Consider the following 25,082-nt stretch of genomic DNA (forward strand, 5'->3'; position numbering starts at 1 on the left):
GGCAATCTTTATCCATAATGGAGTTGAAGGCAAGCTTTATCTATAATGGAATTGAAGGCAAGCTTTATGCATCATGGAATTGAAGGTAAGCTTTATCCACAATGGAATTGAAGGCAAGCTTTATGCATCATGGAATTGAAGGTAAGCCTTATCCACAATGGAATTGAAGGCAAGCTTTATCCACAATGGAATTGAAGGCAAGCTTTATCCATAATGGAATTGAAGGCAAGCTTTATCCATTATGGAATTGAAGGTAAGCTTTATCCACAATGGAATTGAAGGTAAGCTTTATCCACAATGGAATTGAAGGCAAGCTTTATCCATAATGGAATTGAAGGTAAGCTTTATACACAATGGAATTGAAGGCAAGCTTTATCCATAATGGAATTGAAGGCAAGCTTTATCCACAATGGAATTGAAGGCAAGCTTTATCCATAATGGAATTGAAGGTAAGCTTTATCCATAATGGAATTGAAGGTAAGCTTTATGCATCATGGAATTGAAGGTAAGCTTTATCCACAATGGAATTGAAGGCAAGCTTTATCCACAATGGAATTGAAGGCAAGCTTTATCCATAATGGAATTGAAGGCAAGCTTTATCCATTATGGAATTGAAGGTAAGCTTTATCCACAATGGAATTGAAGGTAAGCTTTATCCACAATGGAATTGAAGGCAAGCTTTATCCATAATGGAATTGAAGGCAAGCTTTATACACAATGGAATTGAAGGCAAGCTTTATCCATAATGGAATTGAAGGCAAGCTTTATCCACAATGGAATTGAAGGCAAGCTTTATCGATAATGGAATTGAAGGTAAGCTTTGTCCATAATGGAATTGAAGGTAAGCTTTATCCATAATGGAAATGAAGGTAAGCTTTATCCACAATGGAATTGAAGGCAAGCTTTATCCACAATGGAATTGAAGGCAAGCTTTATCCATAATGGAATTGAAGGCAAGCTTTATCCATAATGGAATTGAAGGTAAGCTTTATCCATAATGGAATTGAAGGTAAGCATTATCCATAATGGAATTGAAGGCAAGCTTTATCCACAATGGAATTGAAGGCAAGCTTTATCCATAATGGAATTGAAGGCAAGCTTTATCCATAATGGAATTGAAGGCAAGCTTTATCCATAATGGAATTGAAGGTAAGCTTTATCCATAATGGAATTGAAGGCAAGCTTTATCCATAATGGAATTGAGGGCAATCTTTATCCATAATGGAATTGAAGGCAAGCTTTATCCATAATGGAATTGAAGGCAAGCTTTATCCATAATGGAATTGAAGGCAAGCTTTATCCATAATGGAATTGAAGGCAAGCTTTATCCATAATGGAATTGAGGGCAATCTTTATCCATAATGGAATTGAAGGTAAGCTTGATCCATAATGGAAATGAAGGTAAGCTTTATCCATAATGGAATTGAAGGTAAGCTTTATCCATAATGGAATTGAAGGCAAGCTTTATCCATAATGGAATTGAAGGCAAGCTTTATCCATAATGGAGTTGAAGGCAAGCTTTATCCACAATGGAATTGAAGGCAAGCTTTATCCATAATGGAATTGAAGGCAAGCTTTATCCATAATGGAATTGAAGGCAAGCTTTATCCATAATGGAATTGAAGGCAAGCTTTATCCACAATGGAATTGAAGGCAAGCTTTATCCATAATGGAATTGAAGGCAAGCTTTATCCACAATGGAATTGAAAGCAAGCTTTATCCACAATGGAATTGAAGGCAAGCTTTATCCACAATGGAATTGAAGGCAAGCTTTATCCACAATGGAATTGAAGGCAAGCTTTATCCATAATGGAATTGAAGGCAAGCTTTATCCATTATGGAATTGAAGGTAAGCTTTATCCACAATGGAATTGAAGGTAAGCTTTATCCACAATGGAATTGAAGGCAAGCTTTATCCATAATGGAATTGAAGGTAAGCTTTATACACAATGGAATTGAAGGCAAGCTTTATCCATAATGGAATTGAAGGCAAGCTTTATCCACAATGGAATTGAAGGCAAGCTTTATCCATAATGGAATTAAAGGTAAGCTTTATCCATAATGGAATTGAAGGTAAGCTTTATGCATCATGGAATTGAAGGTAAGCTTTATCCACAATGGAATTGAAGGCAAGCTTTATCCATAATGGAATTGAAGGTAAGCTTTATCCATAATGGAAATGAAGGTAAGCTTTATCCACAATGGAATTGAAGGCAAGCTTTATCCACAATGGAATTGAAGGCAAGCTTTATCCACAATGGAATTGAAGGCAAGCTTTATCCATAATGGAATTGAAGGCAAGCTTTATCCATAATGGAATTGAAGGTAAGCTTTATCCATAATGGAATTGAAGGTAAGCTTTATCCATAATGGAATTGAAGGCAAGCTTTATCCACAATGGAATTGAAGGCAAGCTTTATCCATAATGGAATTGAAGGCAAGCTTTATCCATAATGGAATTGAAGGCAAGCTTTATCCATAATGGAATTGAAGGTAAGCTTTATCCATAATGGAATTGAAGGCAAGCTTTATCCATAATGGAATTGAGGGCAATCTTTATCCATAATGGAATTGAAGGCAAGCTTTATACACAATGGAATTGAAGGTAAGCTTTATCCATAATGGAATTGAAGGCAAGCTTTATCCACAATGGAATTGAAGGCAAGCTTTATCGATAATGGAATTGAAGGTAAGCTTTATCCATAATGGAATTGAAGGTAAGCTTTATCCATAATGGAAATCAAGGTAAGCTTTATCCACAATGGAATTGAAGGCAAGCTTTATCCACAATGGAATTGAAGGCAAGCTTTATCCATAATGGAATTGAAGGCAAGCTTTATCCATAATGGAATTGAAGGTAAGCTTTATCCATAATGGAATTGAAGGTAAGCTTTATCCATAATGGAATTGAAGGCAAGCTTTATCCACAATGGAATTGAAGGCAAGCTTTATCCATAATGGAATTGAAGGCAAGCTTTATCCATAATGGAAATGAAGGCAAGCTTTATCCATAATGGAAATGAAGGTAAGCTTTATCCACAATGGAAATGAAGGCAAGCTTTATCCATAATAAAAATGAAGGTAAGCTTTATCCATAATGGAAATGAAGGCAAGCTTTATCCATAATGGAAATGAAGGTAAGCTTTATCCACAATGGAATTGAAGGCAAGCTTTATCCATAATAAAAATGAAGGTAAGCTTTATCCATAATGTAATTGAAGGCAAGCTTTATCCATAATGGAATTGAAGGCAAGCTTTATCCATAATGGAATTGAAGGCAAGCTTTATCCACAATGGAAATGAAGGCAAACTTTATCCATAATGGAATTGACGGCAAGCTTTATCCATAATGGAATTGAAGGTAAGCTTTATCCATAATGGAATTGAAGGTAAGCTTTATCCATAATGGAATTGAAGGCAAGCTTTATCCATAATGGAAATGAAGGCAAGCTTTATCCATAATGGAATTGAAGGTAAGCTTTATCCATAATGGAATTGAAGGCAAGCTTTATCCATAATGGAATTGAGGGCAATCTTTATCCATAATGGAATTGAAGGCAAGCTTTATCCATAATGGAATTGAAGGCAAGCTTTATCCATAATGGAATTGAAGGCAAGCTTTATCCATAATGGAATTGAAGGCAAGCTTTATCCATAATGGAATTGAGGGCAATCTTTATCCATAATGGAGTTGAAGGCAAGCTTTATGCATCATGGAATTGAAGGTAAGCTTTATCCACAATGGAATTGAAGGCAAGCTTTATGCATCATGGAATTGAAGGTAAGCCTTATCCACAATGGAATTGAAGGCAAGCTTTATCCACAATGGAATTGAAGGCAAGCTTTATCCATAATGGAATTGAAGGCAAGCTTTATCCATTATGGAATTGAAGGTAAGCTTTATCCACAATGGAATTGAAGGTAAGCTTTATCCACAATGGAATAGAAGGCAAGCTTTATCCATAATGGAATTGAAGGTAAGCTTTATACACAATGGAATTGAAGGCAAGCTTTATCCATAATGGAATTGAAGGCAAGCTTTATCCACAATGGAATTGAAGGCAAGCTTTATCCATAATGGAATTAAAGGTAAGCTTTATCCATAATGGAATTGAAGGTAAGCTTTATGCATCATGGAATTGAAGGTAAGCTTTATCCACAATGGAATTGAAGGCAAGCTTTATCCACAATGGAATTGAAGGCAAGCTTTATCCATAATGGAATTGAAGGCAAGCTTTATCCATTATGGAATTGAAGGTAAGCTTTATCCACAATGGAATTGAAGGTAAGCTTTATCCACAATGGAATTGAAGGCAAGCTTTATCCATAATGGAATTGAAGGTAAGCTTTATACACAATGGAATTGAAGGCAAGCTTTATCCATAATGGAATTGAAGGCAAGCTTTATCCACAATGGAATTGAAGGCAAGCTTTATCGATAATGGAATTGAAGGTAAGCTTTGTCCATAATGGAATTGAAGGTAAGCTTTATCCATAATGGAAATGAAGGTAAGCTTTATCCACAATGGAATTGAAGGCAAGCTTTATCCACAATGGAATTGAAGGCAAGCTTTATCCATAATGGAATTGAAGGCAAGCTTTATCCATAATGGAATTGAAGGTAAGCTTTATCCATAATGGAATTGAAGGTAAGCTTTATCCATAATGGAATTGAAGGCAAGCTTTATCCACAATGGAATTGAAGGCAAGCTTTATCCATAATGGAATTGAAGGCAAGCTTTATCCATAATGGAATTGAAGGCAAGCTTTATCCATAATGGAATTGAAGGTAAGCTTTATCCATAATGGAATTGAAGGCAAGCTTTATCCATAATGGAATTGAGGGCAATCTTTATCCATAATGGAATTGAAGGCAAGCTTTATCCATAATGGAATTGAAGGCAAGCTTTATCCATAATGGAATTGAAGGCAAGCTTTATCCATAATGGAATTGAAGGCAAGCTTTATCCATAATGGAATTGAGGGCAATCTTTATCCATAATGGAATTGAAGGTAAGCTTTATCCATAATGGAAATGAAGGTAAGCTTTATCCATAATGGAATTGAAGGTAAGCTTTATCCATAATGGAATTGAAGGCAAGCTTTATCCATAATGGAATTGAAGGCAAGCTTTATCCATAATGGAGTTGAAGGCAAGCTTTATCCACAATGGAATTGAAGGCAAGCTTTATCCATAATGGAATTGAAGGCAAGCTTTATCCATAATGGAATTGAAGGCAAGCTTTATCCATAATGGAATTGAAGGCAAGCTTTATCCATAATGGAATTGAAGGCAAGCTTTATCCATTATGGAATTGAAGGTAAGCTTTATCCACAATGGAATTGAAGGTAAGCTTTATCCACAATGGAATTGAAGGCAAGCTTTATCCATAATGGAATTGAAGGTAAGCTTTATACACAATGGAATTGAAGGCAAGCTTTATCCATAATGGAATTGAAGGCAAGCTTTATCCACAATGGAATTGAAGGCAAGCTTTATCGATAATGGAATTGAAGGTAAGCTTTATCCATAATGGAATTGAAGGTAAGCTTTATCCATAATGGAAATGAAGGTAAGCTTTATCCACAATGGAATTGAAGGCAAGCTTTATCCACAATGGAATTGAAGGCAAGCTTTATCCATAATGGAATTGAAGGCAAGCTTTATCCATAATGGAATTGAAGGCAAGCTTTATCCATAATGGAATTGAAGGTAAGCTTTATCCATAATGGAATTGAAGGCAAGCTTTATCCATAATGGAATTGAGGGCAATCTTTATCCATAATGGAATTGAAGGCAAGCTTTATCCACAATGGAATTGAAGGCAAGCTTTATCCATAATGGAATTAAAGGTAAGCTTTATCCATAATGGAATTGAAGGTAAGCTTTATGCATCATGGAATTGAAGGTAAGCTTTATCCACAATGGAATTGAAGGCAAGCTTTATCCACAATGGAATTGAAGGCAAGCTTTATCCATAATGGAATTGAAGGCAAGCTTTATCCATTATGGAATTGAAGGTAAGCTTTATCCACAATGGAATTGAAGGTAAGCTTTATCCACAATGGAATTGAAGGCAAGCTTTATCCATAATGGAATTGAAGGTAAGCTTTATACACAATGGAATTGAAGGCAAGCTTTATCCATAATGGAATTGAAGGCAAGCTTTATCCACAATGGAATTGAAGGCAAGCTTTATCGATAATGGAATTGAAGGTAAGCTTTGTCCATAATGGAATTGAAGGTAAGCTTTATCCATAATGGAAATGAAGGTAAGCTTTATCCACAATGGAATTGAAGGCAAGCTTTATCCACAATGGAATTGAAGGCAAGCTTTATCCATAATGGAATTGAAGGCAAGCTTTATCCATAATGGAATTGAAGGTAAGCTTTATCCATAATGGAATTGAAGGTAAGCTTTATCCATAATGGAATTGAAGGCAAGCTTTATCCACAATGGAATTGAAGGCAAGCTTTATCCATAATGGAATTGAAGGCAAGCTTTATCCATAATGGAATTGAAGGCAAGCTTTATCCATAATGGAATTGAAGGTAAGCTTTATCCATAATGGAATTGAAGGCAAGCTTTATCCATAATGGAATTGAGGGCAATCTTTATCCATAATGGAATTGAAGGCAAGCTTTATCCATAATGGAATTGAAGGCAAGCTTTATCCATAATGGAATTGAAGGCAAGCTTTATCCATAATGGAATTGAAGGCAAGCTTTATCCATAATGGAATTGAGGGCAATCTTTATCCATAATGGAATTGAAGGTAAGCTTTATCCATAATGGAAATGAAGGTAAGCTTTATCCATAATGGAATTGAAGGTAAGCTTTATCCATAATGGAATTGAAGGCAAGCTTTATCCATAATGGAATTGAAGGCAAGCTTTATCCATAATGGAGTTGAAGGCAAGCTTTATCCACAATGGAATTGAAGGCAAGCTTTATCCATAATGGAATTGAAGGCAAGCTTTATCCATAATGGAATTGAAGGCAAGCTTTATCCATAATGGAATTGAAGGCAAGCTTTATCCATAATGGAATTGAAGGCAAGCTTTATCCATTATGGAATTGAAGGTAAGCTTTATCCACAATGGAATTGAAGGTAAGCTTTATCCACAATGGAATTGAAGGCAAGCTTTTTCCATAATGGAATTGAAGGTAAGCTTTATACACAATGGAATTGAAGGCAAGCTTTATCCATAATGGAATTGAAGGCAAGCTTTATCCACAATGGAATTGAAGGCAAGCTTTATCGATAATGGAATTGAAGGTAAGCTTTATCCATAATGGAATTGAAGGTAAGCTTTATCCATAATGGAAATGAAGGTAAGCTTTATCCACAATGGAATTGAAGGCAAGCTTTATCCACAATGGAATTGAAGGCAAGCTTTATCCATAATGGAATTGAAGGCAAGCTTTATCCATAATGGAATTGAAGGTAAGCTTTATCCATAATGGAATTGAAGGTAAGCTTTATCCATAATGGAATTGAAGGCAAGCTTTATCCACAATGGAATTGAAGGCAAGCTTTATCCATAATGGAATTGAAGGCAAGCTTTATCCATAATGGAAATGAAGGCAAGCTTTATCCATAATGGAAATGAAGGCAAGCTTTATCCATAATGGAAATGAAGGTAAGCTTTATCCACAATGGAAATGAAGGCAAGCTTTATCCATAATAAAAATGAAGGTAAGCTTTATCCATAATGTAATTGAAGGCAAGCTTTATCCATAATGGAATTGAAGGCAAGCTTTATCCATAATGGAATTGAAGGCAAGCTTTATCCACAATGGAAATGAAGGCAAACTTTATCCATAATGGAATTGACGGCAAGCTTTATCCATAATGGAATTGAAGGCAAGCTTTATCCATAATGGAATTGAAGGTAAGCTTTATCCATAATGGAATTGAAGGTAAGCTTTATCCATAATGGAATTGAAGGCAAGCTTTATCCATAATGGAATTGAAGGCAAGCTTTATCCATAATGGAATTGAAGGTAAGCTTTATCCATCATGGAATTGAAGGCAAGCTTTATCCATAATGGAATTGAGGGCAATCTTTATCCATAATGGAATTGAAGGCAAGCTTTATCCATAATGGAATTGAAGGCAAGCTTTATCCATAATGGAATTGAAGGCAAGCTTTATCCATAATGGAATTGAAGGCAAGCTTTATCCATACTGGAATTGAAGGCAAGCTTTATCCATAATGGAATTGAGGGCAATCTTTATCCATAATGGAGTTGAAGGCAAGCTTTATCTATAATGGAATTGAAGGCAAGCTTTATGCATCATGGAATTGAAGGTAAGCTTTATGCATCATGGAATTGAAGGTAAGCTTTATCCACAATGGAATTGAAGGTAAGCTTTATCCACAATGGAATTGAAGGCAAGCTTTATCCATAATGGAATTGAAGGTAAGCTTTATACACAATGGAATTGAAGGCAAGCTTTATCCATAATGGAATTGAAGGCAAGCTTTATCCACAATGGAATTGAAGGCAAGCTTTATCGATAATGGAATTGAAGGTAAGCTTTATCCATAATGGAATTGAAGGTAAGCTTTATCCATAATGGAAATGAAGGTAAGCTTTATCCACAATGGAATTGAAGGCAAGCTTTATCCACAATGGAATTTAAGGCAAGCTTTATCCATAATGGAATTGAAGGCAAGCTTTATCCATAATGGAATTGAAGGTAAGCTTTATCCATCATGGAATTGAAGGTAAGCTTTATCCATAATGGAATTGAAGGCAAGCTTTATCCACAATGGAATTGAAGGCAAGCTTTATCCATAATGGAATTGAAGGCAAGCTTTATCCATAATGGAAATGAAGGCAAGCTTTATCCATAATGGAAATGAAGGTAAGCTTTATCCACAATGGAATTGAAGGCAAGCTTTATCCATAATAAAAATGAAGGTAAGCTTTATCCATAATGTAATTGAAGGCAAGCTTTATCCATAATGGAATTGAAGGCAAGCTTTATCCATAATGGAATTGAAGGCAAGCTTTATCCACAATGGAAATGAAGGCAAACTTTATCCATAATGGAATTGACGGCAAGCTTTATCCATAATGGAATTGAAGGCAAGCTTTATCCATAATGGAATTGAAGGTAAGCTTTATCCATAATGGAATTGAAGGTAAGCTTTATCCATAATGGAATTGAAGGCAAGCTTTATCCATAATGGAAATGAAGGCAAGCTTTATCCATAATGGAATTGAAGGTAAGCTTTATCCATAATGGAATTGAAGGCAAGCTTTATCCATAATGGAATTGAGGGCAATCTTTATCCATAATGGAATTGAAGGCAAGCTTTATCCATAATGGAATTGAAGGCAAGCTTTATCCATAATGTAATTGAAGGCAAGCTTTATCCATAATGGAATTGAAGGCAAGCTTTATCCATAATGGAATTGAGGGCAATCTTTATCCATAATGGAGTTGAAGGCAAGCTTTATCTATAATGGAATTGAAGGCAAGCTTTATGCATCATGGAATTGAAGGTAAGCTTTATCCACAATGGAATTGAAGGCAAGCTTTATGCATCATGGAATTGAAGGTAAGCCTTATCCACAATGGAATTGAAGGCAAGCTTTATCCACAATGGAATTGAAGGCAAGCTTTATCCATAATGGAATTGAAGGCAAGCTTTATCCATTATGGAATTGAAGGTAAGCTTTATCCACAATGGAATTGAAGGTAAGCTTTATCCACAATGGAATTGAAGGCAAGCTTTATCCATAATGGAATTGAAGGTAAGCTTTATACACAATGGAATTGAAGGCAAGCTTTATCCATAATGGAATTGAAGGCAAGCTTTATCCACAATGGAATTGAAGGCAAGCTTTATCCATAATGGAATTGAAGGTAAGCTTTATCCATAATGGAATTGAAGGTAAGCTTTATGCATCATGGAATTGAAGGTAAGCTTTATCCACAATGGAATTGAAGGCAAGCTTTATCCACAATGGAATTGAAGGCAAGCTTTATCCATAATGGAATTGAAGGCAAGCTTTATCCATTATGGAATTGAAGGTAAGCTTTATCCACAATGGAATTGAAGGTAAGCTTTATCCACAATGGAATTGAAGGCAAGCTTTATCCATAATGGAATTGAAGGCAAGCTTTATACACAATGGAATTGAAGGCAAGCTTTATCCATAATGGAATTGAAGGCCAGCTTTATCCACAATGGAATTGAAGGCAAGCTTTATCGATAATGGAATTGAAGGTAAGCTTTGTCCATAATGGAATTGAAGGTAAGCTTTATCCATAATGGAAATGAAGGTAAGCTTTATCCACAATGGAATTGAAGGCAAGCTTTATCCACAATGGAATTGAAGGCAAGCTTTATCCATAATGGAATTGAAGGCAAGCTTTATCCATAATGGAATTGAAGGTAAGCTTTATCCATAATGGAATTGAAGGTAAGCATTATCCATAATGGAATTGAAGGCAAGCTTTATCCACAATGGAATTGAAGGCAAGCTTTATCCATAATGGAATTGAAGGCAAGCTTTATCCATAATGGAATTGAAGGCAAGCTTTATCCATAATGGAATTGAAGGTAAGCTTTATCCATAATGGAATTGAAGGCAAGCTTTATCCATAATGGAATTGAGGGCAATCTTTATCCATAATGGAATTGAAGGCAAGCTTTATCCATAATGGAATTGAAGGCAAGCTTTATCCATAATGGAATTGAAGGCAAGCTTTATCCATAATGGAATTGAAGGCAAGCTTTATCCATAATGGAATTGAGGGCAATCTTTATCCATAATGGAATTGAAGGTAAGCTTGATCCATAATGGAAATGAAGGTAAGCTTTATCCATAATGGAATTGAAGGTAAGCTTTATCCATAATGGAATTGAAGGCAAGCTTTATCCATAATGGAATTGAAGGCAAGCTTTATCCATAATGGAGTTGAAGGCAAGCTTTATCCACAATGGAATTGAAGGCAAGCTTTATCCATAATGGAATTGAAGGCAAGCTTTATCCATAATGGAATTGAAGGCAAGCTTTATCCATAATGGAATTGAAGGCAAGCTTTATCCACAATGGAATTGAAGGCAAGCTTTATCCATAATGGAATTGAAGGCAAGCTTTATCCACAATGGAATTGAAAGCAAGCTTTATCCACAATGGAATTGAAGGCAAGCTTTATCCACAATGGAATTGAAGGCAAGCTTTATCCACAATGGAATTGAAGGCAAGCTTTATCCATAATGGAATTGAAGGCAAGCTTTATCCATTATGGAATTGAAGGTAAGCTTTATCCACAATGGAATTGAAGGTAAGCTTTATCCACAATGGAATTGAAGGCAAGCTTTATCCATAATGGAATTGAAGGTAAGCTTTATACACAATGGAATTGAAGGCAAGCTTTATCCATAATGGAATTGAAGGCAAGCTTTATCCACAATGGAATTGAAGGCAAGCTTTATCCATAATGGAATTAAAGGTAAGCTTTATCCATAATGGAATTGAAGGTAAGCTTTATGCATCATGGAATTGAAGGTAAGCTTTATCCACAATGGAATTGAAGGCAAGCTTTATCCACAATGGAATTGAAGGCAAGCTTTATCCATAATGGAATTGAAGGCAAGCTTTATCCATTATGGAATTGAAGGTAAGCTTTATCCACAATGGAATTGAAGGTAAGCTTTATCCACAATGGAATTGAAGGCAAGCTTTATCCATAATGGAATTGAAGGTAAGCTTTATACACAATGGAATTGAAGGCAAGCTTTATCCATAATGGAATTGAAGGCAAGCTTTATCCACAATGGAATTGAAGGCAAGCTTTATCGATAATGGAATTGAAGGTAAGCTTTGTCCATAATGGAATTGAAGGTAAGCTTTATCCATAATGGAAATGAAGGTAAGCTTTATCCACAATGGAATTGAAGGCAAGCTTTATCCACAATGGAATTGAAGGCAAGCTTTATCCACAATGGAATTGAAGGCAAGCTTTATCCATAATGGAATTGAAGGCAAGCTTTATCCATAATGGAATTGAAGGTAAGCTTTATCCATAATGGAATTGAAGGTAAGCTTTATCCATAATGGAATTGAAGGCAAGCTTTATCCACAATGGAATTGAAGGCAAGCTTTATCCATAATGGAATTGAAGGCAAGCTTTATCCATAATGGAATTGAAGGCAAGCTTTATCCATAATGGAATTGAAGGTAAGCTTTATCCATAATGGAATTGAAGGCAAGCTTTATCCATAATGGAATTGAGGGCAATCTTTATCCATAATGGAATTGAAGGCAAGCTTTATCCATAATGGAATTGAAGGCAAGCTTTATCCATAATGGAATTGAAGGCAAGCTTTATCCATAATGGAATTGAAGGCAAGCTTTATCCATAATGGAATTGAGGGCAATCTTTATCCATAATGGAATTGAAGGTAAGCTTTATCCATAATGGAAATGAAGGTAAGCTTTATCCATAATGGAATTGAAGGTAAGCTTTATCCATAATGGAATTGAAGGCAAGCTTTATCCATAATGGAATTGAAGGCAAGCTTTATCCATAATGGAGTTGAAGGCAAGCTTTATCCACAATGGAATTGAAGGCAAGCTTTATCCATAATGGAATTGAAGGCAAGCTTTATCCATAATGGAATTGAAGGCAAGCTTTATCCATAATGGAATTGAAGGCAAGCTTTATCCATAATGGAATTGAAGGCAAGCTTTATCCATTATGGAATTGAAGGTAAGCTTTATCCACAATGGAATTGAAGGTAAGCTTTATCCACAATGGAATTGAAGGCAAGCTTTATCCATAATGGAATTGAAGGTAAGCTTTATACACAATGGAATTGAAGGCAAGCTTTATCCATAATGGAATTGAAGGCAAGCTTTATCCACAATGGAATTGATGGCAAGCTTTATCGATAATGGAATTGAAGGTAAGCTTTATCCATAATGGAATTGAAGGTAAGCTTTATCCATAATGGAAATGAAGGTAAGCTTTATCCACAATGGAATTGAAGGCAAGCTTTATCCACAATGGAATTGAAGGCAAGCTTTATCCATAATGGAATTGAAGGCAAGCTTTATCCATAATGGAATTGAAGGCAAGCTTTATCCATAATGGAATTGAAGGTAAGCTTTATCCATAATGGAATTGAAGGCAAGCTTTATCCATAATGGAATTGAGGGCAATCTTTATCCATAATGGAATTGAAGGCAAGCTTTATCCACAATGGAATTGAAGGCAAGCTTTATCCATAATGGAATTAAAGGTAAGCTTTATCCATAATGGAATTGAAGGTAAGCTTTATGCATCATGGAATTGAAGGTAAGCTTTATCCACAATGGAATTGAAGGCAAGCTTTATCCACAATGGAATTGAAGGCAAGCTTTATCCATAATGGAATTGAAGGCAAGCTTTATCCATTATGGAATTGAAGGTAAGCTTTATCCACAATGGAATTGAAGGTAAGCTTTATCCACAATGGAATTGAAGGCAAGCTTTATCCATAATGGAATTGAAGGTAAGCTTTATACACAATGGAATTGAAGGCAAGCTTTATCCATAATGGAATTGAAGGCAAGCTTTATCCACAATGGAATTGAAGGCAAGCTTTATCGATAATGGAATTGAAGGTAAGCTTTGTCCATAATGGAATTGAAGGTAAGCTTTATCCATAATGGAAATGAAGGTAAGCTTTATCCACAATGGAATTGAAGGCAAGCTTTATCCACAATGGAATTGAAGGCAAGCTTTATCCATAATGGAATTGAAGGCAAGCTTTATCCATAATGGAATTGAAGGTAAGCTTTATCCATAATGGAATTGAAGGTAAGCTTTATCCATAATGGAATTGAAGGCAAGCTTTATCCACAATGGAATTGAAGGCAAGCTTTATCCATAATGGAATTGAAGGCAAGCTTTATCCATAATGGAATTGAAGGCAAGCTTTATCCATAATGGAATTGAAGGTAAGCTTTATCCATAATGGAATTGAAGGCAAGCTTTATCCATAATGGAATTGAGGGCAATCTTTATCCATAATGGAATTGAAGGCAAGCTTTATCCATAATGGAATTGAAGGCAAGCTTTATCCATAATGGAATTGAAGGCAAGCTTTATCCATAATGGAATTGAAGGCAAGCTTTATCCATAATGGAATTGAGGGCAATCTTTATCCATAATGGAATTGAAGGTAAGCTTTATCCATAATGGAAATGAAGGTAAGCTTTATCCATAATGGAATTGAAGGTAAGCTTTATCCATAATGGAATTGAAGGCAAGCTTTATCCATAATGGAATTGAAGGCAAGCTTTATCCATAATGGAGTTGAAGGCAAGCTTTATCCACAATGGAATTGAAGGCAAGCTTTATCCATAATGGAATTGAAGGCAAGCTTTATCCATAATGGAATTGAAGGCAAGCTTTATCCATAATGGAATTGAAGGCAAGCTTTATCCATAATGGAATTGAAGGCAAGCTTTATCCATTATGGAATTGAAGGTAAGCTTTATCCACAATGGAATTGAAGGTAAGCTTTATCCACAATGGAATTGAAGGCAAGCTTTATCCATAATGGAATTGAAGGTAAGCTTTATACACAATGGAATTGAAGGCAAGCTTTATCCATAATGGAATTGAAGGCAAGCTTTATCCACAATGGAATTGAAGGCAAGCTTTATCGATAATGGAATTGAAGGTAAGCTTTATCCATAATGGAATTGAAGGTAAGCTTTATCCATAATGGAAATGAAGGTAAGCTTTATCCACAATGGAATTGAAGGCAAGCTTTATCCACAATGGAATTGAAGGCAAGCTTTATCCATAATGGAATTGAAGGCAAGCTTTATCCATAATGGAATTGAAGGTAAGCTTTATCCATAATGGAATTGAAGGTAAGCTTTATCCATAATGGAATTGAAGGCAAGCTTTATCCACAATGGAATTGAAGGCAAGCTTTATCCATAATGGAATTGAAGGCAAGCTTTATCCATAATGGAAATGAAGGCAAGCTTTATCCATAATGGAAATGAAGGTAAGCTTTATCCACAATGGAAATGAAGGCAAGCTTTATCCATAATAAAAATGAAGGTAAGCTTTATCCATAATGTAATTGAAGGCAAGCTTTATCCATAATGGAATTGAAGGCAAGCTTTATCCATAATGGAATTGAAGGCAAGCTTTATCCACAATGGAAATGAAGGCAAACTTTATCCATAATGGAATTGACGGCAAGCTTTATCCATAATGGAATTGAAGGCAAGCTTTATCCATAATGGAATTGAAGGTAAGCTTTATCCATAATGGAATTGAAGGTAAGCTTTATCCATAATGGAATTGAAGGCAAGCTTTATCCATAATGGAATTGAAGGCAAGCTTTATCCATAATGGAATTGAAGGTAAGCTTTATCCATCATGGAATTGAAGGCAAGCTTTATCCATAATGGAATTGAGGGCAATCTTTATCCATAATGGAATTGAAGGCAAGCTTTATCCATAATGGAATTGAAGGCAAGCTTTATCCATAATGGAATTGAAGGCAAGCTTTATCCATAATGGAATTGAAGGCAAGCTTTATCCATACTGGAATTGAAGGCAAGCTTTATCCATAATGGAATTGAGGGCAATCTTTATCCATAATGGAGTTGAAGGCAAGCTTTATCTATAATGGAATTGAAGGCAAGCTTTATGCATCATGGAATTGAAGGTAAGCTTTATGCATCATGGAATTGAAGGTAAGCTTTATCCACAATGGAATTGAAGGTAAGCTTTATCCACAATGGAATTGAAGGCAAGCTTTATCTATAATGGAATTGAAGGTAAGCTTTATACACAATGGAATTGAAGGCAAGCTTTATCCATAATGGAATTGAAGGCAAGCTTTATCCACAATGGAATTGAAGGCAAGCTTTATCGATAATGGAATTGAAGGTAAGCTTTATCCATAATGGAATTGAAGGTAAGCTTTATCCATAATGGAAATGAAGGTAAGCTTTATCCACAATGGAATTGAAGGCAAGCTTTATCCACAATGGAATTTAAGGCAAGCTTTATCCATAATGGAATTGAAGGCAAGCTTTATCCATAATGGAATTGAAGGTAAGCTTTATCCATCATGGAATTGAAGGTAAGCTTTATCCATAATGGAATTGAAGGCAAGCTTTATCCACAATGGAATTGAAGGCAAGCTTTATCCATAATGGAATTGAAGGCAAGCTTTATCCATAATGGAAATGAAGGCAAGCTTTATCCATAATGGAAATGAAGGTAAGCTTTATCCACAATGGAATTGAAGGCAAGCTTTATCCATAATAAAAATGAAGGTAAGCTTTATCCATAATGTAATTGAAGGCAAGCTTTATCCATAATGGAATTGAAGGCAAGCTTTATCCATAATGGAATTGAAGGCAAGCTTTATCCACAATGGAAATGAAGGCAAACTTTATCCATAATGGAATTGACGGCAAGCTTTATCCATAATGGAATTGAAGGCAAGCTTTATCCATAATGGAATTGAAGGTAAGCTTTATCCATAATGGAATTGAAGGTAAGCTTTATCCATAATGGAATTGAAGGCAAGCTTTATCCATAATGGAAATGAAGGCAAGCTTTATCCATAATGGAATTGAAGGTAAGCTTTATCCATAATGGAATTGAAGGCAAGCTTTATCCATAATGGAATTGAGGGCAATCTTTATCCATAATGGAATTGAAGGCAAGCTTTATCCATAATGGAATTGAAGGCAAGCTTTATCCATAATGTAATTGAAGGCAAGCTTTATCCATAATGGAATTGAAGGCAAGCTTTATCCATAATGGAATTGAGGGCAATCTTTATCCATAATGGAGTTGAAGGCAAGCTTTATCTATAATGGAATTGAAGGCAAGCTTTATGCATCATGGAATTGAAGGTAAGCTTTATCCACAATGGAATTGAAGGCAAGCTTTATGCATCATGGAATTGAAGGTAAGCCTTATCCACAATGGAATTGAAGGCAAGCTTTATCCACAATGGAATTGAAGGCAAGCTTTATCCATAATGGAATTGAAGGCAAGCTTTATCCATTATGGAATTGAAGGTAAGCTTTATCCACAATGGAATTGAAGGTAAGCTTTATCCACAATGGAATTGAAGGCAAGCTTTATCCATAATGGAATTGAAGGTAAGCTTTATACACAATGGAATTGAAGGCAAGCTTTATCCATAATGGAATTGAAGGCAAGCTTTATCCACAATGGAATTGAAGGCAAGCTTTATCCATAATGGAATTGAAGGTAAGCTTTATCCATAATGGAATTGAAGGTAAGCTTTATGCATCATGGAATTGAAGGTAAGCTTTATCCACAATGGAATTGAAGGCAAGCTTTATCCACAATGGAATTGAAGGCAAGCTTTATCCATAATGGAATTGAAGGCAAGCTTTATCCATTATGGAATTGAAGGTAAGCTTTATCCACAATGGAATTGAAGGTAAGCTTTATCCACAATGGAATTGAAGGCAAGCTTTATCCATAATGGAATTGAAGGCAAGCTTTATACACAATGGAATTGAAGGCAAGCTTTATCCATAATGGAATTGAAGGCAAGCTTTATCCACAATGGAATTGAAGGCAAGCTTTATCGATAATGGAATTGAAGGTAAGCTTTGTCCATAATGGAATTGAAGGTAAGCTTTATCCATAATGGAAATGAAGGTAAGCTTTATCCACAATGGAATTGAAGGCAAGCTTTATCCACAATGGAATTGAAGGCAAGCTTTATCCATAATGGAATTGAAGGCAAGCTTTATCCATAATGGAATTGAAGGTAAGCTTTATCCATAATGGAATTGAAGGTAAGCTTTATCCATAATGGAATTGAAGGCAAGCTTTATCCACAATGGAATTGAAGGCAAGCTTTATCCATAATGGAATTGAAGGCAAGCTTTATCCATAATGGAATTGAAGGCAAGCTTTATCCATAATGGAATTGAAGGTAAGCTTTATCCATAATGGAATTGAAGGCAAGCTTTATCCATAATGGAATTGAGGGCAATCTTTATCCATAATGGAATTGAAGGCAAGCTTTATCCATAATGGAATTGAAGGCAAGCTTTATCCATAATGGAATTGAAGGCAAGCTTTATCCATAATGGAATTGAAGGCAAGCTTTATCCATAATGGAATTGAGGGCAATCTTTATCCATAATGGAATTGAAGGTAAGCTTTATCCATAATGGAAATGAAGGTAAGCTTTATCCATAATGGAATTGAAGGTAAGCTTTATCCATAATGGAATTGAAGGCAAGCTTTATCCATAATGGAATTGAAGGCAAGCTTTATCCATAATGGAGTTGAAGGCAAGCTTTATCCACAATGGAATTGAAGGCAAGCTTTATCCATAATGGAATTGAAGGCAAGCTTTATCCATAATGGAATTGAAGGCAAGCTTTATCCATAATGGAATTGAAGGCAAGCTTTATCCACAATGGAATTGAAGGCAAGCTTTATCCATAATGGAATTGAAGGCAAGCTTTATCCACAATGGAATTGAAAGTAAGCTTTATCCACAATGGAATTGAAGGCAAGCTTTATCCACAATGGAATTGAAGGCAAGCTTTATCCATAATGGAATTGAAGGCAAGCTTTATCCATAATGGAATTGAAGGTAAGCTTTATCCATAATGGAATTGAAGGCAAGCTTTATCCATAATGGAATTGAAGGTAAGCTTTATCCACAATGGAATTGAAGGCAAGCTTTATCCATAATGGAATTGAAGGTAAGCTTTATCCACAATGGAATTGAAGGCAAGCTTTATCCATAATAAAAATGAAGGTAAGCTTTATCCATAATGGAATTGAAGGCAAGCTTTATCCACAATGGAATTGAAGGCAAGCTTTATCCATAATGGAATTGAAGGCAAGCTTTATCCATTATGGAATTGAAGGTAAGCTTTATCCACAATGGAATTGAAGGTAAGCTTTATCCACAATGGAATTGAAGGCAAGCTTTATCCATAATGGAATTGAAGGTAAGCTTTATACACAATAGAATTGAAGGCAAGCTTTATCCACAATGGAATTGAAGGCAAGCTTTATCCATAATGGAATTGAAGGTAAGCTTTATCCATAATGGAATTGAAGGTAAGCTTTATCCATAATGGAAATGAAGGTAAGCTTTATCCATAATGGAATTGAAGGGAAGCTTTATCCACAATGGAATTGAAGGCAAGCTTTATCCATAATGGAATTGAAGGCAAGCTTTATCCATAATGGAATTGAAGGTAAGCTTTATCCATAACGGAATTGAAGGTAAGCTTTATCCATAATGGAATTGAAGGCAAGCTTTATCCACAATGGAATTGAAGGCAAGCTTTATCCATAATGGAATTGAAGGCAAGCTTTATCCATAATGGAATTGAAGGCAAGCTTTATCCATAATGGAATTGAAGGCAGGCTTTATCCATAATGGAATTGAAGGCAAGCTTTATCCATAATGGAATTGAGGGCAATCTTTTTCCATAATGGATTTGAAGGCAAGCTTTATCCATAATGGAAATGAAGGCAAGCTTTATCCATAATGGAATTGAAGGCAAGCTTTATCCATAATGGAAATGAAGGCAAGCTTTATCCATAATGGAATTGAGGGCAATATTTATCCATAATGGAATTGAAGGCAATCTTTATCCATAATGGAATTGAAGGCAAGCTTTATCCATAATGGAATTGAAGGCAAGCTTTATCCACAATGGAATTGAAGGCAAGCTTTATCCATAATGGAATTGAAGGCAAGCTTTATCCACAATGGAATTGAAGGCAAGCTTTATCCATAATGGAATTGAAGGCAAGCTTTATCCACAATGGAAAGGCAAGCTTTATCCATAATGGAATTGAAGGCAAGCTTTATCCACAATGGAATTGAATGCAAGCTTTATCCACAATGGAATTGAAGGCAAGCTTTATCCATAATGGAATTGAGGGCAATCTTTATCCATAATGGAATTGAGGGCAATCTTTATCCATAATGGAATTGAAGGTAAGCTTTATCCATAATGGAATTGAGGGCAATCTTTATCCATAATGGAATTGAAGGCAAGCTTTATCCATAATGGAATTGAAGGCAAGCTTTATCCACAATGGAATTGAAGGCAAGCTTTATCCATAATGGAATTGAAGGCAAGCTTTATCCATAATGGAATTGAGGGCAATCTTTATCCATAATGGAATTGAAGGCAAGCTTTATCCATAATGGAATTGAGGGCAATCTTTATCCATAATGGAATTGAAGGCAAGCTTTATCCATAATGGAATTGAAGGCAAGCTTTATCCACAATGGAATTGAAGGCAAGCTTTATCCATAATGGAATTGAAGGCAAGCTTCATCCACAATGGAAATGAAGGCAAACTTTATCCATAATGGAATTGACGGCAAGCTTTATCCATAATGGAATTGAAGGCAGCTTTATCCATAATGGAAATGAAGGCAAGCTTTATCCATAATGGAATTGAAGGTAAGCTTTATCCATCATGGAATTGAAGGTAAGCTTTATCCATAATGGAAATGAAGCTAAGCTTTATCCATAATGGAATTGAAGGCAAGCTTTATCCACAATGGAAAATAAAGGCAAGCTTTATCCGTAATGGAATTGAAGGTAAGCTTTATCCACAATGGAATTGAAGGCAAGCTTTATCCATAATAAAAATGAAGGTAAGCTTTATCCATAATGGAATTGAAGGCAAGCTTTATCCATAATGGAGTTGAAGGTAAGCTTTATCCACAATGGAATTGAAGGTAAGCTTTATCCACAATGGAATTGAAGGCAAGCTTTATCCACAATGGAAAATAAAGGCAAGCTTTATCCATAATGGAATTGAAGGTAAGCTTTATCCACAATGGAATTGAAGGCAAGCTTTATCCATAATAAAAATGAAGGTAAGCGTTTATCCATAATGGAATTGAAGGCAAGCTTTATCCATAATGGAAATGAAGGCAAGCTTTATCCATAATGGAATTGAAATCAAGCTTTATCCATAATGGAAATGAAGGTAAGCTTTATCCATAATGGAATTGAAGGTAAGCTTTAGCCATAATGGAATTGAAGGCAAGCTTTATCCATAATGGAAATGAAGGCAAGCTTTATCCATAATGGAATTGAAGGTAAGCTTTATCCATAATGGAATTGAAGGCAAGCTTTATCCATAATGGAGTTGAAGGCAAGCTTTATCCATAATGGAATTGAAGGTAAGCTTTATCCATAATGGAATTGAAGGTAAGCTTTATCCATAATGGAATTGAAGGTAAGCTTTATCCATAATGGAATTGAAGGTAAGCTTTATCCATAATGGAATTGAAGGTAAGCTTTATCCACAATGGAAATGAAGGTAAGCTTTATCCACAATGGAATTGAAGGTAAGCTTTATCCATAATGGAATTGAAGGTAAGCTTTATCCATAATGGAATTGAAGGTAAGCTTTATCCACAATGGAATTTAAGGTAAGCTTTATCCATAATGGAATTGAAGGTAAGCTTTATCCACAATGGAATTTAAGGTAAGCTTTATCCACAATGGAAATGAAGGTAAGCTTTATCCACAATGGAATTGAAGGTAAGCTTTATCCACAATGGAATTGAAGGTAAGCTTTATCCATAATGGAATTGAAGGTAAGCTTTATCCAGAATGGAAATGAAGGTAAGCTTTATCCATAATGGAATTGAAGGTAAGCTTTATCCATAATGGAATTGAAGGCAAGCTTTATCCATAATGGAGTTGAAGGCAAGCTTTATCCATAATGGAATTGAAGGTAAGCTTTATCCATAATGGAATTGAAGGTAAGCTTTATCCATAATGGAATTGAAGGTAAGCTTTATCCATAATGGAATTGAAGGTAAGCTTTATCCATAATGGAAATGAAGGTAAGCTTTATCCAAAATGGAATTGAAGGTAAGCTTTATCCATAATGGAATTGAAGGCAAGCTTTATCCATAATGGAGTTGAAGGCAAGCTTTATCCATAATGGAATTGAAGGTAAGCTTTATCCATAATGGAATTGAAGGTAAGCTTTTTCCATAATGGAATTGAAGGCAAGCTTTATCCATAATGGAATTGAAGGTAAGCTTTATCCATAATGGAATTGAAGGCAAGCTTTATCCATAATGGAATTGAAGGTAAGCTTTATCCACAATGGAATTGAAGGCAAGCTTTATCCAAAATGGAATTGAAGGTAAGCTTTATCCACAATGGAATTGAAGGCAAGCTTTATCCATAATGGAATTGAAGGTAAGCTTTATCCATAATGGAATTGAAGGCAAGCTTTATCCACAATGGAATTGAAGGCAAGCTTTATCCATAATGGAATTGAAGGCAAGCTTTATCCATAATGGAATTGAAGGCAAGCTTTATCCATAATCGAATTGAAGGCAAGCTTTATCCATAATGGAATTGAAGGCAAGCTTTATCCATAATGGAATTGAAGGCAAGCTTTATCCATAATGGAATTGAAGGCAAGCTTTATCCATAATGGAATTGAAGGCAAGCTTTATCCATAATGGAAATGAAGGCAAGCTTTATCCATAATGGAATTGAAGGCAAACTTTATCCATAATGGAAATGAAGGCAAGCTTTATCCATAATGGAATTGAAGGCAAGCTTTATCCATAATGGAAATGAAGGCAAGCTTTATCCATAATGGAATTGAGGGCAATCTTTATCCATAATGGAATTGAAGGCAATCTTTATCCATAATGGAATTGAAGGCAAGCTTTATCCATAATGGAATTGAAGGCAAGCTTTATCCACAATGGAATTGAAGGCAAGCTTTATCCATAATGGAATTGAAGGCAAGCTTTATCCACAATGGAATTGAAGGCAAGCTTTATCCATAATGGAATTGAAGGCAAGCTTTATCCACAATGGAATTGAAGGCAAGCTTTATCCATAATGGAATTGAAGGCAAGCTTTATCCACAATGGAATTGAAGGCAAGCTTTATCCACAATGGAATTGAAGGCAAGCTTTATCCACAATGGAATTGAAGGCAAGCTTTATCCATAATGGAATTGAGGGCAATTTTTATCCATAATGGAATTGAGGGCAATCTTTATCCATAATGGAATTGAAGGTAAGCTTTATCCATAATGGAATTGAAGGCAAGCTTTATCCATAATGGAATTGAAGGCAATCTTTATCCATAATGGAATTGAAGGCAAGCTTTATCCATAATGGAATTGAAGGCATGCTTTATCCATAATGGAATTGAAGGCAAGCTTTATCCACAATGGAATTGAAGGCAAGCTTTATCCATAATGGAATTGAAGGCAAGCTTTATCCACAATGGAAATGAAGGCAAACTTTATCCATAATGGAATTGACGGCAAGCTTTATCCATAATGGAATTGAAGGCAGCTTTATCCATAATGGAAATGAAGGCAAGCTTGATCCATAATGGAATTGAAGGTAAGCTTTATCCATAATGGAATTGAAGGTAAGCTTTATCCATAATGGAAATGAAGGTAAGCTTTATCCATAATGGAATTGATGGCAAGCTTTATCCACAATGGAAAATAAAGGCAAGCTTTATCCATAATGGAATTGAAGGTAAGCTTTATCCACAATGGAATTGAAGGCAAGCTTTATCCATAATAAAAATGAAGGTAAGCTTTATCCATAATGGAATTGAAGGCAAGCTTTATTCATAATGGAATTGAAGGTAAGCTTTATCCACAATGGAATTGAAAGTAAGCTTTATCCACAATGGAATTGAAGGCAAGCTTTATCCACAATGGAAAATAAAGGCAAGCTTTATCCATAATGGAATTGAAGGCAAGCTTTATCCACAATGGAATTGAAGGCAAGCTTTATCCATAATAAAAATGAAGGTAAGCTTTATCCATAATGGAATTGAAGGCAAGCTTTATCCATAATGGAAATGAAGGCAAGCTTTATCCATAATGGGATTGAGGGCAATCTTTATCCATAATGGAATTGAAGGCAGCTTTATCCATAATGGAATTGAAGGCAAGCTTTATCCATAATGGAATTGAAGGTAAGCTTTATCCATAATGGAATTGAAGGTAAGCTTTATCCATAATGGAATTGAAGGCAAGCTTTATCCACAATGGAATTGAAGGCAAGCTTTATCCATAATGGAATTGAAGGCAAGCTTTATCCATAATGGAATTGAAGGCAAGCTTTATCCATAATGGAATTGAAGGTAAGCTTTATCCATAATGGAATTGAAGGCAAGCTTTATCCATAATGGAATTGAGGGCAATCTTTATCCATAATGGAATTGAAGGCAAGCTTTATCCATAATGGAATTGAAGGCAAGCTTTATCCATAATGGAATTGAAGGCAAGCTTTATCCATAATGGAATTGAAGGCAAGCTTTATCCATAATGGAATTGAGGGCAATCTTTATCCATAATGGAATTGAAGGTAAGCTTTATCCATAATGGAAATGAAGGTAAGCTTTATCCATAATGGAATTGAAGGTAAGCTTTATCCATAATGGAATTGAAGGCAAGCTTTATCCATAATGGAATTGAAGGCAAGCTTTATCCATAATGGAGTTGAAGGCAAGCTTTATCCACAATGGAATTGAAGGCAAGCTTTATCCATAATGGAATTGAAGGCAAGCTTTATCCATAATGGAATTGAAGGCAAGCTTTATCCATAATGGAATTGAAGGCAAGCTTTATCCATAATGGAATTGAAGGCAAGCTTTATCCATTATGGAATTGAAGGTAAGCTTTATCCACAATGGAATTGAAGGTAAGCTTTATCCACAATGGAATTGAAGGCAAGCTTTATCCATAATGGAATTGAAGGTAAGCTTTATACACAATGGAATTGAAGGCAAGCTTTATCCATAATGGAATTGAAGGCAAGCTTTATCCACAATGGAATTGAAGGCAAGCTTTATCGATAATGGAATTGAAGGTAAGCTTTATCCATAATGGAATTGAAGGTAAGCTTTATCCATAATGGAAATGAAGGTAAGCTTTATCCACAATGGAATTGAAGGCAAGCTTTATCCACAATGGAATTGAAGGCAAGCTTTATCCATAATGGAATTGAAGGCAAGCTTTATCCATAATGGAAT

Source organism: Myxine glutinosa, chromosome 1, assembly GCF_964187855.1.
Source record: "Myxine glutinosa chromosome 1, kmMyxGlut1.1, whole genome shotgun sequence".
NCBI classification, from domain to species: Eukaryota; Metazoa; Chordata; class Myxini; order Myxiniformes; family Myxinidae; genus Myxine; species Myxine glutinosa.